We start from the raw sequence: 12,044 nt of genomic DNA on the forward strand, positions 1-12,044 counted from the left end.
GACTGGGGAGAAATGTAAAGTGAGGAAAAATATCAACTCGCTGCTGCCATTACAGCTTAATTAGAATTTCAACTCTTTCATCTTGGACTTTCTATTGCGTCGCAACAGGAAACTGAGATCAAATTAAGATAGAAAGCCCGATTAGCTGTAGATTTTCAGAGGGATGAGGAGTTATTTGGTGAAGGAAAGTCTGAATTTGCATAAAATGAGATATTCAGATTTGTTTGCTGACAATTGGGCTTTAAACAATTAGTGCAAAATAAAAATCTGCTATTCTCATTGATCCGTCATTCAGGTCTATATCTTTGCATGATGCTCATTCATTTTCCCGGTTCTATCCTTAAAATCTGACTTCAACAAGGACTCATGCAAAATGTAATTTTTCTACTTTTGTGACATTTTATAAACCCAAAATATATGTCAAGAGAGAAAAAAAAGCAAGTGAAATCATAGTTGAAATAACAACAATACAACTCACTGCGAGTACAAAATACACAGCTTGCAGGAGGAATATATAAATGATTGATTCTTCTCTTCACGAAGGACAAGGTTGTGTGGATGTTGTCAGTGAGGTGACAGCACTCAGGTTTTCCTCTGCATTATTTATTTTCCGTATTGGGGTGGTCTGACCCACTCCTGTAATGAGAGCTGGAGTCACGGTCTGTTTGGAGTCCCGGGGCAACGCCGTGCGACCGTGTCCCTGGATCACTGCTCAACCACACAGAGCTCTACACAGCCACTGTTTACTCAGACTTCACTTGGACAGTAAAAGTCGAGCCTTGTTGACACATCTGTGCTGTCTCTCCCTGAGGCTAATGGCTATTACATCTGTCTGCTTCTTTTCAGAGGGAAAGGAAAACTACAAGAATCAAATGCTGTGAAAACACGGACAGCTGATGGAAAGCTGACAAGCTGCCTCAGAGGGGAATTACCACTGTTGATTTTTCTCACAAGTGTAGTAAGATGATTACTTTTTATTCTGAGAGAAATGTTGATGGCCTCATGTTAGCAGGGTGTCAGTGTTTATACCAGTAGAGCTGTGCTGTTCTCAGATGGCTCTTTTCACCGTTATTACTTTACACACAGCGACAGAGCTTTGCACAATTTCTGCTGGTTGGGATTTCTCAATAAAAGCAATAACAAAAGAGAGTTTGATGATGTAGTGAAGTGAAGTGGGATACAGGCAGGTCTTTATTACTGCTGCCCAAGGAAAACTATCTGGCTTGACTGAAGCTCTTTTCACACTAGTAAATAAAAAGAAAAACTCACTTGCATCTAACTTTTAATATGGCTTTTCCAGTTGCTGTTACTCAGCTCTTAGTCTCTGATTAACAGCGCAGCAGTTGCAGGTATTTATCAGCTACAGCTCCGATCAGCAGGTATGAGAACACGGTCCTTTCAATGAAATATGACAGCAACAATTCACTGATAAAAAAAGATGAGATTGATCAATTAGAACTGTCTGTAAGACAGCTGTGCCAGAAACTGTGGCTCTATGCTGCCCCTGGGATGCTGCATAATGCCATCCCTTCATGATAATGTAGTTTCAGGCTTGTCCCCAGGCAAGTAGTGGAAGTTACTGGACTGATTCTGAGTTCATGCAGCCCCCAGAGCACTGCGGGTAAACACTATATTACTGGCAACAGGAATGGATTCAACTGATTTGTTTTAGTGGGTGTACCCACATTTAAAAAAAACAACAACTTTTAACTAGCTATTTGGATTCGGTGTAAGAACTACAAAAGAGCAATAAGGTAACAAAATATATTTATGTTCTGTTCATGTTATGTGAAAAAGCCACAATGTCAGTTGCTAATTTATCAATTAAATTAAATTCATCATTCAAATCATTCAGTGTTTTCTGGGTTTAGTTTGCCGACACCACTGCTAATCCAAGGATCTCCATCCATTTTAGTTCATTGTAATTCTGGAATGAAATGACGAGATGATCTACTCAAGTTATTAGATAAAGTGGGAATAAAACTTCAATTTATGAGAGCTTTGAATGTTGTAACAATATAACATTCGGGTTACACGGGTTAGCTTCATCCTGGTCATCGTACATCAATTTTAACAACAACCACTTAGCTCTTTAATCTATAAATATGTTGCTTACAGCTCTTTAAAACTGTCATTAAGCTTGGATGACGAAAAAAACTGTATTTGTTATTTGTGAGAAAATTCAGTGAAATACAGGAAAAGGAGTATGACACAACTGCAACCAAAATGGATACAGATTTCTCCTCCAATGCAGGTGCCTTTCACAGTAAAATAGACTTTTTTCTTCTTACTGTCTATGGTAGGTGGACAAGTCAGCTAAATAAATCCCTGTGGTCCAGTCGTTCTTACACATTATAATGTAGAAATGTTACATATTATACTTTAAATTAAAAAAATATTAAAGACACATGGGGTTAATAAAAACAACCCAAGTGTAATTTAATTGAGCCATTTTGAAATACAAAGATTAACAAACAACAAAATTAACAGCTCATAAATAGACTGAAATTACATGTTGGCTGACAAAAGCTAATCAAAAGCTAAAGTTATTCAAAATGTATTATGATGGAATCGACAAGCCAAAAACTGTTTAAGGGACAGTAACATCCAAAATGTAATTAATTTGCCCTGCATGAACATGGTTATATTCAGTTCCAATTCTTATGTAACAAAAATACACAACAGTAGTAAGTCTTTGATGTACTGGTGAAAATAAGAGTATCTAACCAGATATGTAAGGAGCTCACTTTTTGTGACATTTCAAACCCGAGTGTAAAATTCACTTGGCAGGTGAGTGGGAGAACATCCACTCACCATTTTTAAAAATACCATAAGTGACTCATTGGCCTTGTCTATTTTAATACCCTCACCTCCATCAGCCACTTGAACAGTGACAATAAGCCACCCATTGATCCGAAGATCCCTAACCTGACAAATTAACCAAATCAAGGCTGCATTCATGCAAACTAGCAGACGTCTGCCAGTCAGTTGGACACACACATGTACAAAGATGGGAGTAATCTCTCACTAATCAAGGAACATTGATCATGGTGCAAAGCGCATCTGTCGGCACACGCCCGCCCCAGTGCAGACACAGATTGATCACTCTGACAAGCTTTAGAAAAGACGGGAAAACAAAGACGACGCGGTAATGGCGACTGGGTCATGCTACAGAAAACATCAGCATATCCTGTACATCTCATACTCCTATAGTTCATTTTAAAGCCACTCGCAGCTTAAAGCAGCATCACATGTAGACACATTTTACCAGTTAATGACATCTCAGTTTAAAATAAGACAATGACAGAATGATATCAAATAATGACAAATGTGCCCATTTTATTGAAAAAGAAAGCCATTTATGCAGTGAACGTGACCAGCAGAGGCACGTCAAATGCTGATTGATATGGATTTCGTAATGGTCGCTGATAAAGGCAACAATGCCTGGTTAAGATAAGGAGAGACAAATCTATTGCTACAACACAGAGCAATTTCTCTACACAGCCTTTTCAACCTTTCAAGAGACAGAAAGCTGGGAGGCTTCATTACCAAGGGCAGCTGATAAAACCTCTGAGCTCAAATGCAATCAAACGCTAAAAACCTCACAGACAAAGCATGTCTCTGTGAAGGCCGCACAATACTGAAAATGCTATTTAGAAAAATTCCAGAAATTCTTTAAATCTGCACCAAGTGGTCGGCTCCAGCCAGAGGTTTTCCCATTCAACTCATGACACAAGCACAAGAATAAAGTCAACTTCACGACGTCTTTTCAGTTCTTAAACATATCAACTGATCAAACAGCTCCACTAATCATGATCACGACTTCTAACCAAGCACATATTACTCATGCAAACCAGGTCATCTCAGTCAGTCTATACAGCTTTTCTTCCACTCTGACTCAACATCTACAAAGCGACAGGCTGTAATAATGAACCTAAAATTCCTTTGTATTCATTCACAGGCGATTTTGTGTGTGCTGCCATCACAGTGTTGTTTTTTTTTTTTTTTTTTAAGTCAACAAAGCAAAGACTGCACAGTGAGACCTTTATTGTACAGTTACTTAAGGCTAAACTGGATCAAAAGAAGTCGTTTGCATTTACTTCATTTTCAGTCTTGGATCTCAAAGACAAAGGGACAAACAACCCAGTCGCCTCAGCTTTATAAATAAAGTAATTTATTCTTTGCACAGATATACGGTTCTAACGTTAGTATCGGCCAATAATCAGCTTGTTGACTCCAAATGGCAAATGGAACGCCTGCTGTGTGCTGGTTGTTTAAGAAAAACACTAACTAATTTCCAAAACAAATATAAACAAGGGATGTATTCACATATTTGTTAGCTAAAAGTGGCAGCATATGCTACATACATGGCAGTAATTAAGAGTAGAATGTGTCAAGGTCACTAACCACAAACAAAATCTTAAAGAACGGGAGTCTGGTTGGCATTTGTAAAAGCTTTATTTCCAAAGCAGAGCAGCACATGACAGACAAGCACGTCAAGTATGGGTATAAAAAACTAAACTGTGTTCACATAAAGCACTTTCACTCTCTGCTGAATCGGAGTCCCATTGGTTTCAGCGAACGATGGTGGCTAACAATACCTAAAAAAAAACCCAGCTATTGCTAATCCTGAGAATGTGATCAGTGATATTGAGCAGAAAATTTAAGAGACATTCAATGAGTAAATATCATCATATAGCACAAGACATAAAAATGAAGAAGTCTTCTTTCCATCTCGATATGCTACAACTCTTCTTTTCTATCAGCTTCTATTGGCCATGTTTCTTCTCTAAAATAGTGGGAAAATAGGCAAAAAATAGGCTGAAATAGCAGATTTTTAAGTAAGGATGTAAATATGCTAATGTAGGAGACAAAGGAACTTCCAATCTCCCTTTATGCAAAGGCAGTATAGAGGAAGTCTTTTTTTAATGTAGCCACTTCAGTTTTTTTCTTTAAGAGATACTTTAAAATGCGAATAAAAAACATTAATGGACACAGCAATAGGAATCAATTGGAAGCTCCCGTTTTTCCTTAGTGCTTTCACCTGGTGCTTTTTATTTAAACACATGTACTGTAATAATATGTGTTTGCAACCAATTTGTTACGCTGTATGCTGCACTGAAACGGGTCTCTCTTGAGAATGAGACGTGTCTCAATGAGATTACCTGTATGAATAAAAGGTTAAGTAGACACAAATAAAATAAAATTGACTAAATGGTGTACACATTCACCATGTGAGGGTGCAAAGAAATATCTGAGCTTAAGAAAGTAGAGTGTGAAAACAGCACTCTATCGGTCTTTGTTCCTTAAAAGAAAAAAAGAAAAAAAAAAAAAGACTTATTTTACAACACCACAACAAAATACTGTGTTATTTTTACTGCTGCTAATTTAGCATGCAGGAGAGCAGTCACCGAAGCAGTAAGGACTAGCAGGTCTAGTATGGCAAGGTTTATTGCTTAGGGCTCTCTCGGGCTCCCATGCCTGTGTGCTTTAGACTTTGCTCAACAGCTCAGCTCTCTCCACCCTCTTCTCTTCTCCCCATTAACCGGCTGACAGATCAGTAATAAACACAGCCTGTCACCTTCAAGGCCTGCCTCTCATTTACTAGAGAACACATGAAACCCCAGTCTCTCATTCCCTCTCCATCTCCTCCTTTTCCCTTCATCCACTGGACTCATTGGAGCTGAAACACGATTTTTGGCCTCTGCCACCTCTGAGGCAGCAAATTCTCTGCTGCACCCAGATAGTCCTGAAAAAAGGCATGAATATTAAATGGAAAATCTATGAATAAATAACCAAAAAAAAAGGACTTCCGTTGCTCTAACCTCTTTCTGTCTCCCAGCAGAGGATGACAGTAAAGCACAGTGGAGAAATGAGAGGAAAAACACAACCACCTCTGAAGAAAAGATGGACATTTGTTAGGTAATTGGCTTTCTCTACTTACCATTCCACAACGGGGTAATTTTACACATAAAAAGAAAGAGGTAATCACGATGTAACAGCGCAGCTGATGGTTAGTAGAGCAAAATTTAGCTGCAATATTTTCACAGTGAATATATTGGGTTATTTCCATGTGCAGTGCAACCTGAGGCATAAGAACCGTGCATGTTGCAAGGGCTCAATAATGTATGCGTGGAAAATGCAAATTACACTGCAAAGAGAGCTGGAAGTGGTATGTGTACAAGGGATATGATGCTGAATGCCAAGCAAACAAATAAAGAGAATCATCTATTTGTGATGTATGCTCACTAGTCCCTGGGCTTGTAGCTGTTACACAGGAACAAGTCAATATAGATTTATTTGCTTTAAGCAATTACCTAAGTGAGGTTGAGATGTTCTCTACCGGAATTCAGTGGCCTGTATTTTAAACTGGGAACACTGAGGGCAAAAGATAAGAAGAGCATAAAACGCCTGGTTAAGAAGTTTCAATGAATGTTGGTGTTTTATAATCTGTCTGTGTTCACATATACACAGCAGTCCCGGTGTCATTCACACTATCGGAGGACAGAGTGATAAGATAATCAAACATTTTATTATGAGCAGTAGAAAAGTGCCTGGAAGTATCGCCTTTAAGTTTGAGCTGGATTTAGCATTGTTAGCATTTAATGTGTCTTTGGTTCACATTATATCTGACATATACTGTAATGGAACTATACTATTAAATTACATGTAAATCCAGCCGCTCCTACTGCTTCTGCTTCAAAAATACAACATTAAACTGATAATACAGTGAATTTGACACCAGGATTAAAGGATAAAATATGTTAAAATTGTTTAATAAATTGTTCAAAGAGGCTTATCACAAAAAGAAACTTATGAGATGGTCTAATTTTCATGTATGGATTGACTAAGAAATAAGTCTGAAACCTTCAAATTGTATAAATATGCACTCGCCTCATGCTATAATGTGTTAACTTGATGTATGAATGGGTTTATTTCACAGAACTATCTGTGAAACAGTTTTTTAAAGGCAGGCACTTTCAGAAGATATTTAACAGGTGACTGACTGAAGCATCTGACTATCAAAGTCATCAAACTTCAATCAGATGAACTAAGAGTTACACAACTTGTAAATGACTTGGGCGGTGCTAATGCTGTTTGTCGTCCCAGCTAAAACCCTCCCATAGGTACCAGTTATTGGATGCTTATTGGTCTGGATAGTTTGGAGTCGGCCGAGACAGATTTTACTATGACTGCAATCTCAAAAATTCCAAAACTCCAGTTGCTTTGCAAGGTAAAAAGTCTGTGGGCCAGTACGGGTTACACAACCTACACCTTTTAAAGGCCTAAAGATGACATTTTGTCAACAATCAGAGACAGTCTATAAATATGTGGAACAATGTGAGCCGTGACTTGCTGGCCCTTGAGCTTTGCCCTGCTTTGGACAAGCAAAGGGTCATATATCTGAATTGTGGAGGAGTGAAACTGACTGTTAAAATAATTGAAATTGTCTGCTTTCTGTGCTTTTCACCTGTGCTTCTTCGCTATGTATCGTTTAGGCACTCTCTGTTATGAAACTGGTGGTTAGCCTCTTCCGGCCTAAGCTATCTTTCAGGCGATCGGCGCTTCATCTTCGCACATCTCAGAAGCCAACGTGCTGTTAGCGTTTTGGAGGACAGCCCAGCTGTCCAGTTGCAGTGAAAAATGTTCATCTGTGGGGGCTGAGAGCAACAACGATGTCAACAACCAAAATCTCACAATGCAAACACGCAATTCACATGTGATAAACTCACATCAGACAGCAGAGGCTCGCTAGCTGTAGAATAAATAATGGCATCCATTTTGACAGCAGTAAACTGAGTCAATAATTACTCAGACCATTGTTTTCTCTGAGGTGGCTGTTTTTATGTCCAAGATATTCAAAGGTACAAAAGGCCTAATAGCAGAAATATTGCAAAAACATTTTTCTATAGCTAAATGTTTAAGTGCTTGAATAGTATTGTTACTGAAACTACTCCGTTAACCTCCAGGTCCTCTGAAATGACTCAAGTCTGCTGCCTTTTTTGAGATTTGACCAACACTAAAGATAAAATGACCCCTTCGCGACCTGCTGCCAAAGCTGAATTTCTCATCGCAGTAATTACACCCATGACTTCCTTTCTTGTAAGACAGACAACTCAACAAAAGACAGCACTTTTGTATCTGCTAAAGAGCCATCGGTGTGACTAATCTTAACAGGGAGTGATAAGGCAGTGAGGCACAAGGCAGTAAGGCACTGAGTCCATGTGTTTACAAGAGTCATAAATTCAGCCACAAGTGAAGCGCTGGCAATGAGTCTTTCCTTTAAAAGCTGGCGAAAAACTTTGCCTTTTGTTTTTCAAACACTTCTCTCCTGTCTGCGCTTTTTGTCCGAGTATTGCATGTAATTATTCAGATCATTTACATGTTTAGTTCAAGTGCAAACATATTCCTTGGTCCTTGAGGATGATATAAAAGAACATGATTTCCTATGGAACAAATACAAGCCACAGAACTGATGGCTTAAATCATGGAATCATTTTCTCTACAATCAGCCAGCACTTCTTTGATGCCAACAAATGGCTGCAAGATGGAACAAAAGGCCCCGACTGGCTTCAGCTAACAAACCATATTCTGAAATCCTTGGACTGATTGCAGTCTACTGTTGCACTTCTTTCACTAATTCACTGCTGTAAGATGAATAGAGGAGTGGTTGTTCAGGAGAGTATCAAGTTTTTCTTGCTGGTTGACCACTCCGAGGCTTAAAGCCATCTGATTCACTCATGGAACATTACGCTGCATACGCGCTCTTCATGCCTGAAAGGAATAGGATTTAAATTCTATCGCGGTATCATAAAAAGAAGGTCAAACTTAAGTCTCAGTTCTTTATCATCCAAAACATTTAGTAGCAGCTTCAGGCTCAACACCAGTACTCACACAATGTCTTTATCTGTCAATTTAAATGGATCTGCACTTATATGGCACCTATTAACCATAGTTAGGTTAAGTATTTGGCAATGTGCCTCACTGTTTTCACAGCTTATGCTCAAATCTCCACCAAATGACAGGAACTTTTCACCAAACATCACTGTAGTTGTTAGTGAAGTGGCAAACTGTGGCCATGTCTAACTGGTTTGAGGTTTAGTAGGGGGTCCAGACCTTTTAGTCGGGGGTCCCTGGATGTAACAAGATAATTAAATGTGCCTAGCTCTAATTTGTCATCATGTGGATAAATAGTTAGTTGTTATGGCCTTCTGAGGATTATAAGCATCTTTTAGATTCGGTAATTTTTTTTAAATGGTAAATATTAAGAGTTTCACTGACTGTTAAAAGGCTTTGGGTGTATTGGTATAGAGCTCGTATTTCATCTTTTGAGCTGAGTGTACATAGCCACTTCACACAGATAATGTCAGGCTGTTAAAACATGGGGGAAGTGAAGCAATAAGTAACAGTAAAAGAAAATGTGCGTTCGTGGCATAGCGCCAATTAGCTTTCAACACCCTGCCTAACCTTCAGCTTACAAAGAAGCACACACACACAGATACAAATATTCACAGGATGTGACCATAAACCATATTGCAGTTCCCTTCTTACAGAAGTGAGTCTTGGCTGTTTGACATTTTAAATGTCACAGACTCCACTGCAGGGTAATGCCTGATCAACCCGAGTTCGCATCTAGTATTGCGTAGAATTTATCTATAACAGCCAACAGGCAAGAAAGAGAGGAGGGAAAGCCTGAATTAGATTATTTGATAACAGCCAAACACATCCAATAATGCTAATCTGTATGTGAGTGTGCAAGGCTTTCTATCCCACGGTTTCAAGCTTTCAGCAGTAATAAATAACATCTCTACAAAACGTTTGCTTTTGCTACAAAACAAGCACAAACTGTACAGATCAGCCGAAATGCTTCACTCTCATTCATGCACAATCTTTCTACTGGCACATTTTAATCAAACCACAACAAAGGGGTGAAGTAAACGAATGGAAAGTCTTACAGACTGGTTTTCTACTAAATGTTTTGCATGCATATGTTGAATTTTGAGGTAATTTTAATGTGATATAAGCACTATATTTCAATTCTAACAGGAAACCACAAAAACGCTGGAGGAAATCTTGGCAGTTAATGCTTGACAGTCTGTGGCAAGAAGGCTTGCTGCTGTGAGTTAGGTACCAGCTAATATTCATCATGGCTCCCAGTCCCATTTCCCACAACATGAGTGCACAATTTGCCTAATGAAACAATTAATCTCAGCAGCAACACAGTGTAATTTTACATATTGCAAAATGCCCTACGAACACATTAAAGAGTCACACCCTAATGACAAAAAAAACAACAATTGCTATCGTTGTGTAACAAAGCGATGACTCCGCTGAAAGAAAATGGAAAAGCACATCGCTGTTCATCTCTTCTCTAGCACACTGTGATGAGGCATGAGATGTTTGCCAATGCCAGACACAAGTGGATCTTGTCAATGTAAGCTGCTGGAGGAGCAAAAAATACTCGCACTAAGCCCCCCTGAGTAAGATGAGCGGTAATGCCTTGACCCGTGAGATGCAGTGGGAATTGAGGTGGAAGAGAGGCCGAGAGCGCAAAAGAGTGAGACAGTGAAAAGCAAGCTGGTGACAGAAGAATGAGACTGGACTGTGCAGGTCTGTGTAGGTCAGAAAAGCTAATCCAAAATCCAAGCTAACGTGCGCTGCTGGGAGTATGTCACGATCAAAGCACACCTCATAACATGAGAAGATATTCGAAACACACGCAGAGTGTGGAGTTAGAGTGGCATTCAATCATTTCAGCACTATTGGCCAAGTTCTCTTGAACTCAGTGAGGAAAAGATTCTACTTTCTTTTTAAATTTGAAGAAAATATATTTTTTCCTGTAATTAGCATGATTTACTGTTTAAAATTGAAGAAGGAAAAGGGCCTGGAGCAAAGCTGTGGGCAGCCTTCAGAGTCAGTAGTGAGTAAAACCCCCTTTGGCTAGTTCGCCAAATTTTTCTGTCCTTGTTTGGGGGATTTCTATCCATTCTTCCAAATAAAGTCTCTTAGTTCTGTGAGAATCTTTCATGCTCGCCTCATCAGCAGATGTGTATCCTTAGATGTTTCATGATGTTTATGTTCAGAAGCTTTGAAGGCTACGCCAAATCTTTCATCTTGTTGAGATCACATTGTGGATTTTGAGGTGTTGTGGACGATTAGCCTGTTGGAAGCTATTCGCTTTTCACCTTCAGCTTTTTAAACGTTTGCTGATGATTAATTCCGTCTATTCTACCCATACCAGGTTAAATGTTCCTCATGCTTCTGGCTGGAAAATAAGCCTAAACTGGACAAAAAAAGGAGACATTTTAACATAAGAAATTCACAGGCTTGTCCAGATGTTGGCACCGCTGCACAGCACAACAGTGCACAACCACCTCAGATTCTGGAGGGCTGGTCCACTTCATAATGTTTTATAGTCCAAATGGGATGGTTGATTTGCCTTTCCAACAGTCCTTCAAGTTTCATTTTGTTTATTTTATTTACTCATTTTAATCTTTTTGCATTTTCAGACCTCAAAGGTACCTGAAAACTGTCATGTTTAATATAATAAACTGCCTTTATTATAATAGGACATAAGGGAAATGTAAATTAGTTTTAATGTTGGTTTTGCTATGATTGTAGTCTTTATGGTGGGTATGAATTGTTGTAATAGTCCGAGTAAAGGAGCGTATTGCCACTACATACCGGGACAAATTTTGAACATTCATAATGTTTTGAAAGTTGCATCACCTGAGCTTAACAACAAAAGTTCTCTGGAAACTTAAATATCCTGATGTGCCCAAACTGTACAAGGTGCTCCTTAACTTCTGTAAAATGCCACTGATGCAGCTTAAAGTTAACCTTCTGACATGTGAGCTAAACCACAGAGTAAAGGCTTATCTAAGTGCTTCTTCTTTTGTACGAGACAGTCTTCATTCATTTTTCAGACCAGCAACATTATGAGTTTGAATTACATAACCACTTTTTTCCACTTTTTAAAGAAAGTGAAAGAAAAAAAGGTAGACTGGCATCTGTAAACACAAATTCCCTTATATTCCAAAAAC

General features: G+C 38.8%; 1 protein-coding gene across 1 annotated transcript in view; it reads right to left on the bottom strand.

Annotated features, from left to right (window-relative positions):
• Positions 1–12,044, bottom strand: part of trip4 (thyroid hormone receptor interactor 4) — a 92,787-nt gene that overhangs the window by 40,481 nt on the left and 40,262 nt on the right. The window lies entirely within an intron of this gene.

Source organism: Leuresthes tenuis, unplaced genomic scaffold (genome assembly GCF_036924035.1).
Source record: "Leuresthes tenuis unplaced genomic scaffold, fLeuTen1.0.hap1 SCAF_2, whole genome shotgun sequence".
In the NCBI taxonomy this organism is placed as follows: domain Eukaryota; kingdom Metazoa; phylum Chordata; class Actinopteri; order Atheriniformes; family Atherinopsidae; genus Leuresthes; species Leuresthes tenuis.